Source organism: Hippopotamus amphibius, chromosome 4 (genome assembly GCF_030028045.1).
Source record: "Hippopotamus amphibius kiboko isolate mHipAmp2 chromosome 4, mHipAmp2.hap2, whole genome shotgun sequence".
Lineage (NCBI taxonomy): Eukaryota > Metazoa > Chordata > Mammalia > Artiodactyla > Hippopotamidae > Hippopotamus > Hippopotamus amphibius.
In genome coordinates, this window is record NC_080189.1 from 53,876,516 (window position 1) to 53,895,078 (window position 18,563).

General features: G+C 36.1%; 1 protein-coding gene and 1 pseudogene across 1 annotated transcript in view; both read left to right on the top strand.

Annotated features, from left to right (window-relative positions):
• The window catches only part of ZNF804B (zinc finger protein 804B), a 488,274-nt gene that overhangs the window by 74,346 nt on the left and 395,365 nt on the right, over positions 1–18,563 (top strand). The gene's annotated exons all lie outside the window — the stretch shown is intronic.
• LOC130851641 (S-phase kinase-associated protein 1-like) lies at positions 13,625–14,449 on the top strand (annotated as a pseudogene).

Sequence of the window (18,563 nt, forward strand, 5' to 3'; positions counted from 1 at the left end):
CCTGCCACTGAAGAGTGGTCTGTGCCCCCACTGCTCAGGCCACTGAATGGGTAAGAACAAGCCTGAGTGGCCTGAAGCTGTTTGTCCAGACTTTTAAACAAAAACTGGAAATAAGGCTGATAGAAAATGTTTCTTTTAAGAAAAAGGAAGTCATGCATATATAGAGAAAACACCCCCGGACTTTCAGGGTCCTGTCATTCCTGAACAGACCTGCAGTGCTTATTTGTCTTAGTCAATGGATTTTTGTATTACTTTAAAACTGGAGGTGTTAACAGAAGCAGCTACAACTTCTCACATGCACCTCCTTGTGCCAAGATTTTGATTTTTAATCCCAATCACAAGAAAGGGAACTGAAGTCTCTTAGAGAAGATTTTATTCTATTCTAGGACAGAGAAGATTCAGAATGGGCAGAAAACTTTCTATTATTGCCAAAAAGTAGAAAAGTTTTAAAAAGCATATAAGGACTATTATGGAATAGACAAAGAATCCAGCTAAAGGGGGCAGTCATCAGCAAAGAGAAGAAAATATAAGCCTGACATCATAAATAATGGAAATAATTAAGGTCTATTAAAGGCCATGAGTTCAAAATGGACTCAAAAAAAGTGAGAATAAAATATGCAGTGGGGTAGTTGTAATGCCAAAAAAATAGGATAACCTAGGAAGATGGTAGATGGTCGGTTTTTATTGATTTTAATGTTTTTATTGATTTTAATAATTTTGATATGTGTACATGTATCTACATATACATATATCTTTGTTCCAACACTTAAATATAAGCATACCTAAGTATGTATATGTAACCATATATATGTATAGTTATTACTGATAAGCAAGATAGCAACATATGCCTACAAGAAGCCAATATAAATATTTTGAGTTTACTTTTTCCTGCATATACAGATTATATATGTGTGTGTCTGTGTGTAATGAGAATCTACAAAAAAGAATGAAGAGGACTAATTTTGAGTAGCCAAATATTCCCTATAATAGTAATTCTGCCAAGAACTCTACAAGATAGGACACTGTAGCAGATGCCTGTTTACCAAATAATTCCAGCACATGATAACTAGGTAGAAAGATTATCCATCAGTTGATCAGCTCTAGTGGTCTTACCCATTAATTAGTTAACATCCTGTTTCAGGATGATAATTTAGCCAGATGTTCTAAAGGGAAAAATCACTGTGTCAGATTCCAACCTTCATTTTCTTGTAGATAAAATGGCTGGATGAGCATTCTTCTTTAAAAAAGGTTTTATTGAAGTATAATTGACTTGCAGTGTATTAGTTTCTGGAGTACAGCAAAGGGATTCAGTTATAAACACATGTATGTGTGTGTGTGAGTGTGCTAATATATATATTCTTTATCACTTTCTTTTCCATTATGGTTTATTACAGGGTATTGAATATAGTTCCCTGTGCTATACAGTAGGACCTTGTTAGTTATCTATTTTATATATAGCAGCTTGTATCTGCTAATCTCAAACTCCTAATTTATCCCTCCCCACCCCCTTTCCCCTTTGGTAACCATAAATTTGTTTTCTATGTCTGTGAGTCTGTTTCTATTTTGTAAATAAGTTCATTTTGTATTATATTCTAGATTTCACATATAAGTGATATGGTATGTGACTTACTTCATTTAGTATGATAATCTCTAGGTCCATCCATATAGCTGCGATGGCATTATTTCATTCCGGATGAGCATTCTAATGATTTTAAATTACAGATAAAGCCAACAGACCTTTTTAATCATAATAAAAGATTTGTATAGGTAACTATACCTGAATAATGACTTAGGTAATATGACCATTTAAAAGTAAATAACAGTGTTTTCTGGAAATAATCGGCAAGGATTGGACTTGTCCCATGATACAGCACATCAAATTATGTGAGTTATGCCAATAATCACTTGGTCCTTAAGCCAGAACAAGCAATGGCATTTAACCCGAAGTAGAATTCTTTCAAATTTGAAGTGGTCAAAATTATTGTTAATCTAGGACTTTTCAAAATAAATATCTAGTTAAAAAGCTAACCCTGAAGAGTAGGAATAATAATAACAATAATAATGACAACATGAATGAATGAATGAATAAATACATAAACAAATTAAAAATAAATGTATGGCTGATCAGGACCCTAATGAACTCTCTTTGAGGGAGACCCTCTAAAGATTTCCAGGCCTCTCTCTTTGCGTAGTTCACTCTTCTTTCCTGTGGACACTTAGCCACTTGGGTTCTCAGTCTTCTCAACTCAGAGAGCCCATTGGCCCTGCCTCATTACCTCTCTTTGTGTCAGGACCTGGAAACTCAAAGGAGTAAATTTGGACATTTGGAGAGCTGGCTTCATTTGTTTCCCATCTGTCAGGGATCAAAGCTTTTTTGGCCAACATCCAGTGTTTTTGAAGACATTTGATTCATATATTTTGTCTGAATTTTTGGTTGTCACGGGGGGAGGATCATTTCTGTCCCAGTCACTACATCTTGTCCAGGAGCAAGAGAGCACGTCTGTTTAATATTTTGTGTGACAAATTGAGAAGTATACTAAAAGCATTTTGCTGCATATTGAACTATAATGGTTTTCTTAAGAAAAAGCACTTGTCCATTTGAGTTGAGAGCTGAACAACCTCCTTTTCATGGAACACAACTTTCAGTTGGAAGAGTAACTGACAAAGTTTTTTTTTTTTTTTTAATGCGTGAGTATTTGGAACACATTTGCTTAAAAATAAAATGTCATCTTGTCACTTCAAAGGCAATCAACTGATAGTATTTGTTGCCAATGATAAAATTCAAGCTTTCAAGAGAAAATTAGAATTTGGAAAAAGTGTGATAGCCACTGTGAGCTTGAGAGCTTCCTAATCCTTACAGAGTTTTCTGATAAAGATGGTGGTGATATTAACAAATATATTTTTATAAAATATGTTAATATTTAAAAGAATGGCATAACTCAGTGAAACAATATTATTCAGGTGATCAGTGTAGGAAATCATTAGAGTAAAAGACCAAAGTGCAAAACAGAGGGTTCAATGTAACAGAATATAATGTGAGTGTAGCAATATTCATTGATTTGGTTTCAGATTGTACATTGCAGCGAAGTTTTAGCAGACAACCATTGTCAAATTTTGGTGTAAGTATCAAGAGGAATACCCAAAGTTTTCTGAAAAGTCTATTAAAATATTCCTCTTATTTCCAACTGCATATCTGTGTGAGTCTGGATTTTCTTCAAATACTTCAATCAAAAGAGCATGTTGCAACATATTGCATTCAGAAGCAAATACGAGAATCTAATGTCTGACTTTATTGAAGTCAGGTAAAGAGATGCTCAAGAGTGTAAAATACCTCCACTCTTCTCATTATTTCTTGGGAGAAAATATAGTTATTTCCTACTAAAATATATTATTTACTTTAACATATTTATTTATTATTATTTTAAAATGAATTACTGTCTTAATTTTCAACTTTAATTTCTTACATGGTAAGTATTGATACACATAACCAACTTAAACAAAACATCTTGGGATTCTCCATAAAGGGATTCAGAGACCAGAAAGTTTGAGAATTGCTTCTCTAATCATTGTGATATTTTTAGAGATAACTAACATTTTCAAACACTGACCATATGCCTGATGTTATCAAAGTTCTGCTAATGTACTCTCAACTCACAATAGGACAATGAGATAAATATCGTAAATAAATATTATTATAACCTTCTTTTCATAGATGTGGAAAATGAGGCACAAAGTCATACAGCTGTTTGGTGAAAGAGGACAGAATTTGATACAGGCTCTATGGCTCCCTAGTCTGTATTCTGAAACATCTATATTTTTATGCTATGTTCTGTCTAAATCTTACAGTTGTTTCAATATTTAAAAGAATTTTTATTAGAAGTATTCTAAATCAAATATTTGTAGTGTTTTATCAAGTTTATAATCAGTTTTTAAATGTTGGAGATAGCTTGCCAAATTCACAACTTGTCATTTATTTTTGTGTTAGTAGTGAGTAAACATTGAGAAATAGTGATTGTTTAATGCCTGAAGAACGTTCATTGTTGATTGGAGTTTTAAGACTTGTATGTTGAATGTTAAACCGAGTAGAGGGAGTAGTGAGGACTCCTCTCCATACAAAAAGCTGAAGTGCTGAGGATGAGCACCACCTGGATATCAGACATAATTGTGAAAATGATGGCAAATCACATAAGAGCCTTGAGCTGTACTTGAATTCAGCATGTAGCAGCCCTGTGATTTGTACATCGTTTTTATTTGAGGGTGATGATAGTACTTGACTGTGACAGGAGAATTTACTATAGACTCACAGATACTTTCACTAGCAATTCCAGGCAAGGGTTATTCTACTCATATTCTAACTTTCTGAATCAGTTAAGATATATAAGACTTGCATATCTCTTGATTTAGACTCACTTATAAAACTAAGATACAGAAAATCAAGTTAAGACCATTCCACAGAAAGCACCACATGAATTCTTTGTTCTTAAAGGATTCATGAGAAAATATTAAAAAGTGAAATACCACAATGTCTACAATTTAGTTTCAAATGGTAGAGGAAATCAAAACAAATGGAAACAAAACACCAACCCACTGTGTGTGTGTGTGTGTGTGTGTGTGTGTGTGTGTGTGTGTCTGTGGAGAGAGAAACAGAAATGAAGTATGTATGGCCAAATGATACCATTGATACATCTAGATGGAGATTGTGTAGATAGTTATTGTACTATCATTTCAGTATACTTCTCTGTACATATGAATTTTTTCACAATAAAGTTTGGCAATGGGTGACAGCTTCATGTGAAAACTAGGATTAGAAACAAAAGCAAGTGTAGTTTTCGATGTCTGCTTGCTTGTATTGCGTTCAAGGTCATGATGAGACACATGGGACCTCCTTGTGAGAGGTTTTTAATATTACTTTTATATTTATTTGGAAGGGCATTGAAAGTAATTTTCTATAAACAAAAAGTGTATGCTTATTTTTTAATCTTTAGATAGGGATTTGTTACCTATACTATTAAGTAGGTGTTAATATATTACTTAATGTCTTTGTTTCACAATTTTCAGCCACTCCTGACTCAGAGAGTCAATACATTGTAGTAGTAAGAGCTGGGGCTCAAATTTCCTTGGTTCTGATGTCACGGGTCCTTGGGCAAGCCATTTCAACTCTATGTGCCTGTTTCCTAATCTGTTGAACTGAGATAAAAATAGAAGCTACCTCATAAGAAACCTGTGAGAATTCTTTGAATTAATACACATAAACATCTTAGAACCCCGCTAATAACTTCAATGCATATTAGCTGTTTTTGTTACGATAACCAAAGAGTGTTTGGCAGTCACTAATATCACTTACTTAGGTAGAGCTAAAAGACTTATGAATAGAACCAGACCGTGAACTCTGTTGAGTTCAGTACTTCGTTCAAATGTAACTAGACCTTGTACCATTTCAGTTCAAATGTTTAGTTAACTGTATCTTCCACCTTCAGTGTCTGATCATTGGACCGTTTTAGTTGTTGTAATTGCAACTCTCAACTTTGTTAGCCTTAAAAAAAAAAATGGTGAGCAGATAGATGAACTTAGGCATAGCTTATCTTCACTCATTTTTTGGCAATACTGGGTTCAGTTTATATTTGCCTGGTGTTTAAGATGCTTTATCAAAAAACCTGGGTTTTTAGCATCAAATTTCCAATCAGTTTTAGTACTGGGGTCCCTTATGTTTGGCACCCTGAGAAGCTGCTGAGCTGTCCCACACGTTAATATCAGGTACTGTGCTAAGTGCTTTATTTACATTTTCTTATTTAATGTGCACAGAAAACCTTTGAAGTTGGTATGTCATACCTAGTTCACTTAAGAGGCAAATTTGTGTAGAGAGTTGAGTAATGTGCTCAAGGTTGCACCGCTAGTAAGTGGCAGATCAGAGATTTGAAGTCAGGCCAACCATCTCATTCCCTGAAAGCTATTAGCATCTCTACCCTTCTTAGCCTCAAGGAAAAAACACTGAAATAATTAGATCCATTGATAAAGCTGTCCACAACACTAGATCCAGAGGAAGTGGGCCATTTTGGAGTGATCCTGCAACAGTTGAGACAAGAGTATGGGGAAGGATAGTCTTTGGAGTACTATAAAGTGGGAATTGACTCTTTCACTGACCACATTAGCAGCTTCATCTGTGGGAGGTTCTTCAACCCTTGTGCACATACTTTCTTCATCTGAAAATAAAAATAGACATAATAATCTCCGCCTTATATGATAGCAGGAGGATTGAGTTAATAATCTGTACATTGCACATGGCATATAATAAGCATTCAATATATGTCATCTTGCTTTTTATACTGGGGACTACTTTTACTTTGGCTGCAAATAGTCATTTCCACTAGAAGAGAGCTCTTAAACAAAAACACTTGTCCTGGAGATTTCCGTAAGTGCTGGTCATGTGTTGGCCCCTTCATGGTGAATGCCAAATCATTTTAGATGATCCTTAGAGAGGTGTAGTACGAATTAATATCTGCATAGGAGGCATACTTTAGAGAGAAATATTCCTACAGTCTAGTACTAAGTTCTGGCACAGAAGCAGCATCCCTGCAGTCTTCCCTGGAGACAGGGGTGTTTTTCAGCCCCGTTCATGGCAAAGCTGTGTTCTGACCCCAGCTCCGCAATCAGTTCATCTAAAGTGGTCCCTTCTTGATGATCATTGTCATGGGGGTAGTTTGCTTGATTGGCAGCTTTTTCTTTCCTGTTATCAGGTTCTCTGCTCATAAATATTCCGCATCGGGATAAATATATTCTAAATGGAACTTTTCACAGAAGAGTAATAATATACAGTTTTGTTTATACAGCAAATATTCATAAAATAAAAATACCTTGTATTTTATTTATTTTCAGAGTGGTACCAGATGATCTTGTTAGTTTTGAAAATGTTAATCCTTATGAAAAATTATCCTTGAGAATAGGACTATTAGTAATCATATATTAGAATTGATCAGACTCAGTAACTAGGATTCCTAAAATATTTAACTATAATTTAAAAATAATAATTTAAAAATTATAGTTTTAAACTGAAATGAGACTGAACTCAATAAGTTAGCTGAGAAGTCACTGGACTGGATGGAAGGAGAACCAAGGTTTAATATTGTTAGGGTTATGTTTAGGGAGGTGGGGGAAGGTGGTATGGGGTGTGATGAGAAGCTTTCTTAGTGAGTCAGAAAACAGCTCAGGGTAGACATGGATCTATAAAAATACTTGCTGATTAAAATAAAATGGCTTGTCATACAGAGTGAAGTAAATCAGAAAAACAAATACCGTATGCTGTAGGATTTGCAGAAGTTTTAATATAACTGGAATGCAGATAATTTTTGACTCAACCTCATATACGGAATCTAGAAAAATGGTATTGATGAATCTTGTGGCAGGCCAGGAATAGAGATGCAGACATAGAGAATGGACTTGAGGACACAGAATGGGAAGGGGCAGCTGGGATGAAGTGAGAGAGTAGCATTGACATATATACACTACCAAATGTAAAATAGATAGCTAGTGGGAAGCTGCTGCAGAGCAGAGTGAGATCAGCTTGACGCTTTGTGACGCCGACCTAGAGGGGTGAGATAGGGCTGATGGGAGAGAGGCTCAATAGGGAGGGGATATGGGGATATATGTATACATATAGCTGATTCACTTTGTTGTACAGCAGAAACTAACACAATATTGTAAAGCAATTATACTCCAATAAAGACGAAAAAAATAAAAAAATAAAATTACCAAAAAGAAAACCAAAATGGCTTAAGATTAAAATGCTTTCATAAGTCCCAATATGAAAAGGTTACGCATCAAACTACATAAACCGAATAGTCATTGACTTTTAGGGAATAGAATATTTAAGAGTGGATGATTATACTGTCCTACTTAAGAAAAGTCACAGAGTAAAACTAGAGAATCACAATATACTTCTCTACTATATATTTTCTTTAACTTTACACCTAGGTGTGAAATGATCTTTTAATATTCATTGTGTAGCAAAGAATTTGGCGTTGCCCAGAGAAAGATCTGGCCTTTGCCCTAGACTTCTGGGAGATCATCTGTTTAATACCTGTTAGGAACATCTTTGTTTAGAGTGGAGGCTGGCTACACTGGATCTTGGGGTGAGGTCATCCGTACCCAAAAGCTTCAGGGTGGGGGCTGGTCCCTCCATAAAGACCAACAGTGTGACCTAGGGTGGCGGCTTTGGCTCATGTGGTATCAATTGACCTAGAGACTGGGTTCAGCTGTGTGAGCACTCAACCAGGAATGCTGATGCATAAAGCCTCAAAGAAAACTATAGACACAGAAGCTTGGTTGAGCTTCCTCATTTGGCAATACTCTGTGCCCATTGTTTCTTGTCAGTTCCAGGAAAGGAGAATGGAAACTTCATGTTTGGAATCCTCCTACATTCTGTTCTATGTGTCTCTTCCTTTGATTGCTTTCAACTTTTATCTTTTGCCTATAATAAACAGTAACCATAAATATACATTTTCAGGGGGTCCTATGAAAATTATTGAATCTGAGGGTGGTTTTAGGAATTCCCTGAACTTGCAGTTGGTGTCAGGAATTGGGGCACTTTGGAGGCTGTGCTCCCACACTTCACAGTTTGACTGTTTCTAGGCATTCTTAATAAACATTATAAGCATCGTTAAACCCTTAATTGCCTTCTGAATTTTTTCGCCTAAATTATATTTAGTGCAGTTTTACTGTTATTTTGGGAATGTTCTGTTTCTTAGGAAGAGATAAACACTCAAATAATAGTATTTATTGATTACCTACCATCTATGTCTAGTTAATATATATGATTATTTTATCACTCCAGATGTTTCATTGATAGGGATATGTCATAGTTTCAGCTATGCTCCGCATTCTGACTGGACTATCCAATATAAACAGTACACTCTTTCATTTAGTGATGCACTGTAAATATTTCTGTAGAATAGTTGCATCCTATCCCAAATCCATCTCAATTTTTGTCTTTTTACCATGGGACAAATCAAACATGGGTTTAGCACTATTTCCCAGTTTGATTTTTCCATTGTCTTAATGACCTAAGAATAGTAAGACTAATTATTTTGTTGTGTCCTCATCAATTGTACAAACAAATTGAACCGACCAAGTTGGTTCCATTTGATTAATTCCCCCTTATTCGGCTTCAGCTATGGTAAGTTGTTGGGAAATGAGGTTACAGAGACCAGCTCTCCCATGAGGTGGGGCACTGCCCCTGTTGGGGGAACGTATATTCTGTTACAGTTTTATCTTAAATTTATTATTAATAAAACCTTGCACTGTGGGCTTCAGCCTGCAGCAGACATTTATGAACAAGTAAGAAAATGAGGAATGGAAATTGAAACACGGAGCTTCTGACGACAGCTGCACAAATGGTAGCACTATAGTTACCGAATTATTAAAAAATCAATTAAGGAAGGTGGCCACTTGATCTCCCTGTGCATAATCTATTTAAGTAGGTAGTCTGTTTCTGAAATCAAATGTTTCTGAACTCTGAGACTTTTTAGCAGCATGCTGTTTTACTTAGAAAGTATAATCCAGAGATTTCATGGGCCCTGTTGTTTCAAAAACATGTGTAAGAAATGATTGCACTGCTCTGCACCAATTATTCAATCTCTAATGCAAGTTTATTGGGGAAACTCATCTGTATACTCTTTTAAAATGTAATAGTTTTTGCAAACTAGTCCTGAAAGCTCTTGAGTATTTTATAATTTGTATTTTACATGCTCACTAACAGAAGTAATCTGAATGATTCTGCAATACAGAAGAAAAATCTTTCATTGAAATATGTCTATACTTATAATTTTTATAATCCTTAAATCATAAGAAGAATTTAGGATTTTGATTCTACTTTTTAAGAAATAACTAATCTGGCATGTGCAATAAAGTTTGCTGCAATTCTTTGATAAAACTGTATAAAAGCAGATGAGGAATCCTCTGAAGCAGAAAGAATCTTTTGAAAAATAGTGTAGTATGGAACCTTTTATAATTATATTTTTAGTGTCAGTGACACCACTATTTATAACAGTGCTGCTATTTACTTCGTTGAATTCTCGCACCTTATACTTAGTTACTCATTTATTAATATTCTCATTTTATAGCTGACAAAATTTAAACTCTGATGGTTTTAGTAACTTGAGGAAGTAGACCTATGGGGCATCAAAATGAAAAATTCACTGATTTCTGGAGAATGGTTTGCCTGTGATATGACTATTGAATGAGGAGAATAAATGAATAATGAGTGAACAAATGAAGTCAATGTCAAACTCATTCTATCTTACATGTAAATCACAATAGCAATTATAAATTTTTTTGGCTGTTTTAGAAACATTTTTATATAAAAAGATTCCTATTGATGCCATTAATCCATCTAAGCATAAAAAAAGCACAGAAACTCTTCAACAATACAAGTTAACATCACAAGTTAATATCACACATAATTGCATCAATTAAAAAAATCCAGTTTTTATGAAAACTTTCAATTATATGGAAAAATGTAGATTATAAAAAAACTCCCATATATCCATTACCTTGATTTAACAAATGTCAACATTTTGTCACATTCCTTTTTTTTTTTCATTTTCTTGCTGAATAATTTTAAATTGCAGATATAACATCTCAAACCTAAATATTTTTGTATCAACTCTAAAATGGGACATTTTCTACCATTAAGAGATCAGACAGTATCATTAATGCACCTAACAAAGTTAACAAAACTTCCCTAAAGTAATTTAATATCCATTACATTTTAAAATTTCACCAATTAACCAAAAATGTTTTATAGAGTTCATTTGTTTAAACTAAAGATCCAGTTAAGGTAAAGCATTGTTTTTAGTTGCTATGTTTCTTTGCTCTCGTTAGACTCAGCACCCTTTCTTCTCTAACCTCTGCCCATCCTTTTTTGACATTGACTTATTGACAAACAGAACCCACCTATTTGTCTAATTGCTTCCTCCACCTCATAGTGTCATCTAACTTGTTACTCTACTCCCTTTATTATTTGCTTATAAACAACAAGTTGTATTTAGCAGCTTGGTTGTAAACATGTTATTGGATCTTAGGAAGAATCTCTCATAGGTGATGCTGTAGACCCATCCCATTCTATCTGTGTGCACACAACGTCTGCTTGTCCCAGGATTCATTTTGCTGAGAGTGATCTGTGGGTTCAGATGGTAACATCCTGGATCCTCCATAGTAGATTGTACCTGACCCTTCCTCATCTGGACCTTGCTGTGCAAAATACAACTAGAGGCTGTATGTTTTTAGTTTTGAGTTTCATGCTAATTGCTCCAAGTCATGCCCATATTCATTCTATTTTACATTTTCCTTTGTTTGACAGATAGTTCTGATATTTCTAGTAGGAGATATGGGGAGCTCATCCTTGAATGCTTATGGACATATTCTAATTTTATTAGACTTCAAAAAATATGAAACTGCTCATAATGTTTGTGGTTTGCAAGCTGGAAGTTCCATCAGTAAAGCAGAACCATCATGGAAATCCTCTTCTGTAAGTTTATTTTTGAAAGGACTTAGTTTCTTCCTTTTCTATAATTCCACAAGGCAAACAGAGCAGGGTTTGCTTCTGGAAAACTGACGAGGTGAGTTGTTGATGCTTTAAGTGAGACAAGAGGTCATTCAGTGGAAAATCATACTAGCAAATGGTTCTTTCTTCAGCCAAATCAGGTCACCTCCCTCCTCATCTATTTTCTGTTGGACTTCGGATTCTATGGAAATTTTTACTTAAGGTTGAATGGTATAAACAGGGCAAATAAAAACATGTACATATTCACATAACAACATGCATTACACAAAACAGTGCCACTTCTTGTCCATGTAGATCTTAGTACATGGTATAGGGGCCTGAGAATCACTCAGATGGCATCACCCCTGAGGAAGAAGCTGGCAGTCCTGACCATTGCATCATTCTCAAGATGAGGGGCAATAGACAGCCATGTGAAGTTTGCTGATGTAACCCACAGGCATGGTCCATACCATACTTTTATCATTTTTCAAATGAGACTGCCTATTTCAAGTTATAGGCTTTTGTTCAGGCTTTTTTTTTTTTTTTCCTCTCGTGGGACTGTTCTTCCTCCTTTTTCCGTTATGACAACACTTAATTATTCTTCAAAAGCAGTACACAAGTCATCTCATCTCTCAGGTCTTCCCTGAGCCTCTCTTCTAGCTTCTTAGTACAGAACTCACCAATGTGCAATTGATCTGTTGGTGTAACTTTTTTTTTCTCTCTAAATTGAGAGACCTCAGAGTTAGGTACCATGTGCCTAGAATCTTGTAAACAATAAATACTGTGTGTTTAATGAATGAATGAAAAAAATTGTAAGCCTCTATAACACTGGAAAAGAGGTAAAGAGGAAAAAGGAGGGGAAAAAGGAGAGTAGTAATCACTATACTGGTCTGAAATCTGATTTAAATCTCTGGGTTTGGAATATTACCAACTTCCAGTGCAGAAAGGCCCCAGTGGTCAAAGATATGCTGACACTGGCATAACATTGTGTATTAAGCGCAACATTTGATTTGACTCTTTATGAGATTAGCTTAATGTCTATAATTCTTGATGTCCGCTAGACCTCTTATTGTCTTAAACTCTCAAACAAGCTTCCTTTGGAGTATGCTATACTGGAATTAATGCATTTTGTATTCATAAAACCTCTCACAGAGTCACTAGTAGGTATTAGATATGCTTATTGAGCTGAGCAGAAATAACTGTCTGCCCAAAAATATTAATCATGAAAGAAGGATCCCAAGAAGAGACCAGAAAGTTTCCAGCTTTCTGAAAGTTTATGGCACCTCCACAAAGGAGAGGAACCAGGACTGAGGGGTAAGAAGCTCCAAAAGACAAATGTTACCTAGTATTTCCTCAGTGTCTTCAGGGATGTGCTAGTCAGAATCTGTGAGCAGACATTTATTCACATGCTCACTTTAGATGCCTTGGAGTTGGGGATGTCCAGTATTACCTGGGAGCAGATAATCGGGGATTGGAGTTCAGCTATTCACAACACTTCTTTCCCAAGGCACAAGGAGGAACTGCAAGGATGGAGGTTCATCTCCTCTTTAGTTTCACCTTCCGTTCAGTGGGTTGATAAAAAAGAGCAAATGGTGTGTGTGTAATATATATATATATGTAATATATGTAAGACATATGTAGACATATATGGACCACACACACACACACACAATTATTTAAGAATGTGTCACTAACAAATATTGCCCAAGAAACTTAGAAGAAAATAGAAAATGATGGCAAAGAAACTGGAAACAATCCTTCAATTTTTGGCAAAGATTATAACAAAAGTAATATTTTAAATTTGAAAATGGATCTGGAATGCTTGAGGATGCTTTTAGTCTACAGTAGAGTCTATTAGCCTTCCCCCTCCCTCCCCTTCACTCGCGGCTTCTCGGCTTTTCAGGACTGGGGTCTTTAATTCAGCTCAGGACAGTCCCCGCCTGCAGGACCCTTGCAGGCCGTGGAGCACGGCAGCCAGCCCCGCCTTCCTGCTTTGAGGAGATAGAGCCGAACTTTCGAGGGAGCGGACGCCGCCCTGCTCTCCTCCGCCTCCGGCCTGCCATCTGCTTGAGACCTAACACCGGCGACCGTCAGCCGTCGCGGAACTCGGCTGAAGGCCCAGGCTGGGGCCGGGGGCCTCCCTTGGCGTGGAGCCTGCCGACCCTGTGGACCCAGGGCGAAGATGCCTTCAATTAAGTTGCAGAGTTCTGATGGAGAGATATTTGAAGTTGATGTTGAAATTGCAAAACAATCTGTGACTATCAAGACCATGTTGGAAGATCTGGGAATGGATGATGAAGGAGATGGTGATCCAGTCCCCTTGCCAAATGTTAATGCAGCAATATTAAAAAAGGTCATTCAGTGGTGCACCCACCACAAGGATGATCCTCCTCCTCCTGAGGATGATGAGAACAAAGAAAAGCGAACAGATATGATATCCCTGTTTGGGATCAAGAATTCCTGAAAGTTGACCAAGGAACACTTTTCGAGCTTATATTGGCTGCAAACTACTTAGACATCAAAGGTTTGCTTGATGTTACCTGCAAGACTGTTGCCAATATGATCAAGGGGAAAGCTCCTGAGGAGATTCGAAAGACATTCAATATCAAAAATGATTTCACTGTATAAAAACAGATGATTGGACTTGGTGTACCCCCCAAAAAATAAAAAAATAAAAAAATAAATGATTTTACTGAAGAAGAGGAAGCCCAGCTACACAAAGAGAACCAGTGGTGTGAGGAGAAGTGAAATTTTGTGTCTGACGCTGTAACACTGTAAGGATTGTTCCAAATACTAGTTGCACTGCTTTGTTTATAATTGTTAATATTAGAAAAACAGTCAACAAATGCAGCAGCAAATCAGTTGTATTAGCAGAATGTTGTCCTCATTGCATGTGTAGTTTCAGTACAGATTCCAAACATGGCTCCCATTTCTTCTAGTATGATCAAAAGTTCTTTTTTCTTTGCTCTGAATAAAATTGAACTGTGGGCTCTCTATAGAAAGTGGCATTTTGGGCTTTCCCTCTTTTTGTAAAGCAATTTCTGCCTAGTTTGCTGTCCAGTTAACTATAGTGACTTTTAAAAGTTGGTACTGTAAATAAAGCAACTTGCAAAAAAAAAAAAAATAAAGTAGAGTCTATTAAATGACCTTATTATATTTTAGCAAGTATAATAAAATGGCATTTATATATATAAGTGAAGTGAAAAAGTAAAGCACAGAAAACTCTCCAGCAAATTTCTATCTATTGTAATATTATTCAGACTTGTTCTTGTGAGTTAATATTTTTCTGTTACATTAATATTCAGTCAAAATATTTGCACAAAAACTGTCTCCAGTGCTGCATTAAGAAATAAAAAGTTTCTTTTAATAAAATTTTTCTTTTTTTATAAAAAAGATATATAAACTTTGAAGCTTAATTTTTAAGCCATTTCTTTTTTAAGACTGATTTTTTAAGCTTAATTTTTATTTTATTTATTTATTTATTTATTTATTTATTTATTTATTTATTTATTCTTTTTTCCACTTATTGTTTATTGAAGTATAGTTGCTGTACAATATTGTATAAGTTACAGGTGTACAAAATAGTGATTCACAATTTTTAGAGGTTGTACTCCATTTATAGTTATTATAAAATATCGGCTAATATTTCCTGTGTTGTAGAATATATCCTTGTACAACAAATAAAACAATTTTTAACCTACCACTGTTATTAAAATCACAAAATAAATAGGACTTTTTAATACGGTTGGAGTAGTGTGTGTACAGGCTGTTTGATCAGGAGAATCAGCAGAAAGGATAATATTGAATGTTTTCTTCAGTAACTGGTACCTAACATGTCTGGTGTGGACCTACAGGAAAGGTTTGGATTCACATTATTTTCCCATTCCTTCAGGTGAGATGGATTTTAAGAAAATAAATTACAAAGAAGTGCGATGAGTGCAGCAATGGGAAAATGCACATGATCTACATGTGTAATAGCAATGAGAAGAGAAAGATAAATTCTGCCTAGGGACATGGTTATGCGTCATCAAGGCAGTGACACCTAAACTATTGCAATGGTTGTTGTGGTGGTCATGGCAGGTTTTTGGTAGTTGCTTTATTTCCTTGTTGGTTTGTTTTCTAAGTGTGAATACAATTATTCAAGTTTTCACTTATAGGAAGAATATAATGGAGTGAAGAAATCATGCTGATAGAGGCACGGACACATGAATCAGCAGATAGTGTTTGGGGAATTATTACTAATTCGGTTTGGCTGGAGCAGTGGTTCTCCATCAGGAGCCATTTTTGACCCACTAGAACATTTGACAGTGGCTGGAGACATTTTTGGCTCTAATAGGGTCAGGGGTGATGTAGCATCTAATGGGGAGAGGACAGCGATGCTACTAAACGTCCTACAATATGGACAGAACATGCCCCACAACAAACAATACCTAGCCCCAAATGTCAATGCTGCCAGGCTTGAGAAGGCCTTAGCTAAAGCATGAAACTGAGGTGATAAGAGAGGGAGAAATAGGAGATAAGGCAAATAGTGTCCATATTACGGGGAAGGTGGGGTGGCTTTGAGTATCAACCTCAGGAGTAAATGAATAGCATGAGTATTATCAGGGATGAAGAAACAAAAAGAGAAGGAGAGCTGCAAATCCAAACATATAACTGCTCAGGTATGTATGGAACAAATCTAGGGAGTGCATTACCTAGGTTACAGTGCATATAGTTTCCCTTGGAGTTGTGCAAGGCATGACCTCCACGACCAGTAGCAGTGAAGAAACCTATTTACAGGTATAAAGTAAGAAGAAACTGTGAAAGCTGAAATGATGGTATAGTCAGTTTAGGCTTCTTCATTGTTTCATATGAAAAGTTTTTTAAAAAACAAGTTTGTGTCTAACTTTAGAGATTGTAGCATAATTAGTCACAAGGATGGGGAGCAGCGTGTGGATGGATACAAAATGGGCAGTCTTGGGGGTGAGATGTCAAGAATTATGTCATAGAAAAATGTGGTTTAAATGGAGGGGGTGGAAACTTCCCTGACAGTCCAGTGGTTAAGACTGTGCTTCCACTGCAGGGGGCATGGATTCGATCTCCGGTCTGGGGAACTAAGATCTCGCATGCTGCTTCGTGCAGCCAAAAAATAAATACATAAACATAAATTTAGTTTCTAAAAAATTAAATAAATGGCAGGGCTAGTATGCGAATTACTGAGCCATGAAATAGAAAAACATGACATTATTTTATAGAGGGCTTTGGATTCTGGTTGTTGGAAGTTTAGGTTTAATGCAGAGAGTTAGAAAGAGTCCTTGTAAGTTCCTGGATAGGAAAGAGATGAATGAAAATGGCCTTTGAGTAATATTGCTTTTCTATCCCTGTGTTAGACAGATCATAGCATGAAGAAAATGAGGCATGTGACAGGGTGATCAGCTAGGAGACTATTGAAGTTCTGCCCTCAATTTACAAACAAAATAGCTGCTCACTGACACCCATAAAATATCCTTTCACGTACATGAAAGGTGCTGTTAAGTTTCCTTTCAGTTTTCTTGGGTATGTACACTTAGTCTTTCAGCCTTTCCTCTTCAGGTACATTTCCAAGTATTTCAGTGATTTATTTTGCTTTTGCCTCTTTATTCTCTCCAATTGTGTTTTTTCTATATCTCACTTCACTGACAATGGTGATTCGGATTGAACAGTGTATTCTAATAAAGTTCAGATCAAAAGTTATCAGGAGGAAAGGATATTTAAAAGGGAACATTTTACACACACACACACACACACACACATTTTAAGGAACTGAAGATTTAAAAAAAGAAGGGTAGATTCAATTTAATGTTTTATAGTTTTTCTTAAGTACTGAACAGGTAACAAAATTTGAATAACTGATTAACAAATGTAAGAATAAGGAAATGTACTGTGTTAAAGATTATTTCTTACAAATATAAGCTTGTCTTTAGTCTTCATTCAAAGCCATTGCAATTAAAGTAAAACATTTGAAAAATAATAGTTGCAGTTAAGGCAAGGTTATTTTAAACTTGTGAAGTTACGTTCTCCTCATATTCTTGACTAGTGAAAAGAATCTAACATCCTCTTGTCTTCCATTATAAATATAATAAAAATTTACCAGCAAAATACTTCAGTGTACATCATTGCAGAGATTTTTCCCAAGCTCAAGACAGATAAATGATGAAAAAGGAAGAGATTTCCACATCAGACAATAGACTGGATTTACCCATCTGAAATAACAACAACAACAAAAAAAAACAGTTAAAATATTTTAAACAATGACTCTCAAAACATTTTACATCAGACAATGAAGACAGAATGCCCTATGAGATGGGGTAGTTTACTGCCTGCAGAAAATTTCTAGGCACAGCACAAGAACCCAAGAAAAGCTAGGCTGTTTTCCTGAATTAAGGAGATAGAGCTGAGAGTCCAGGGAAGCCAAGATGGCTCAAGTATACAGAGATACACAGACAGAAGACTCTGGAGATCTGCACAGGGTCCCTTGTGATTATTCTGTGGACTTCTTTTTTTAAAATTAATTTGTTTATTTACTGCCTGAGTTGGGTCTTTGTTGCTGCGCACGGGCTTTCTCTACTTGCGGTGAGCAGGGGCTACTCTTCGTTGTAGTGTGCAGGCTTCTCATTGCAGTGGCTTCTTTCATTGTGGAGCATGGGCTCTAGGCGCGTGGGCTCAATAGTTGTGGCTCATGGGCTCTAGAGCACAGGCTCAGTAGTTGTGGTGCACGGGCTTAGTTGCTCCATGTCATGTGGGATCTTCCCAGACCAGGGCTCGAACCCGTGTCCCCTGCATTGGCAGGTGGATTCTTAACCACTGTGCCACCCAGGAATCCCCCAGTAGAGTTCTTATCAGTACACATATATGTGAAAACTACATGAGATTTGGAAGACAATCACCTAAAATGATTAGAAAAGAACATCTGTGAATAGTGCCTATTCCCATCAGCCAGAGTGGAAAAACTTGTAAGTCACAGGGGAGAGTACTCAGAATCTTCCTGCCTCTGTATAAAATTTGTCAT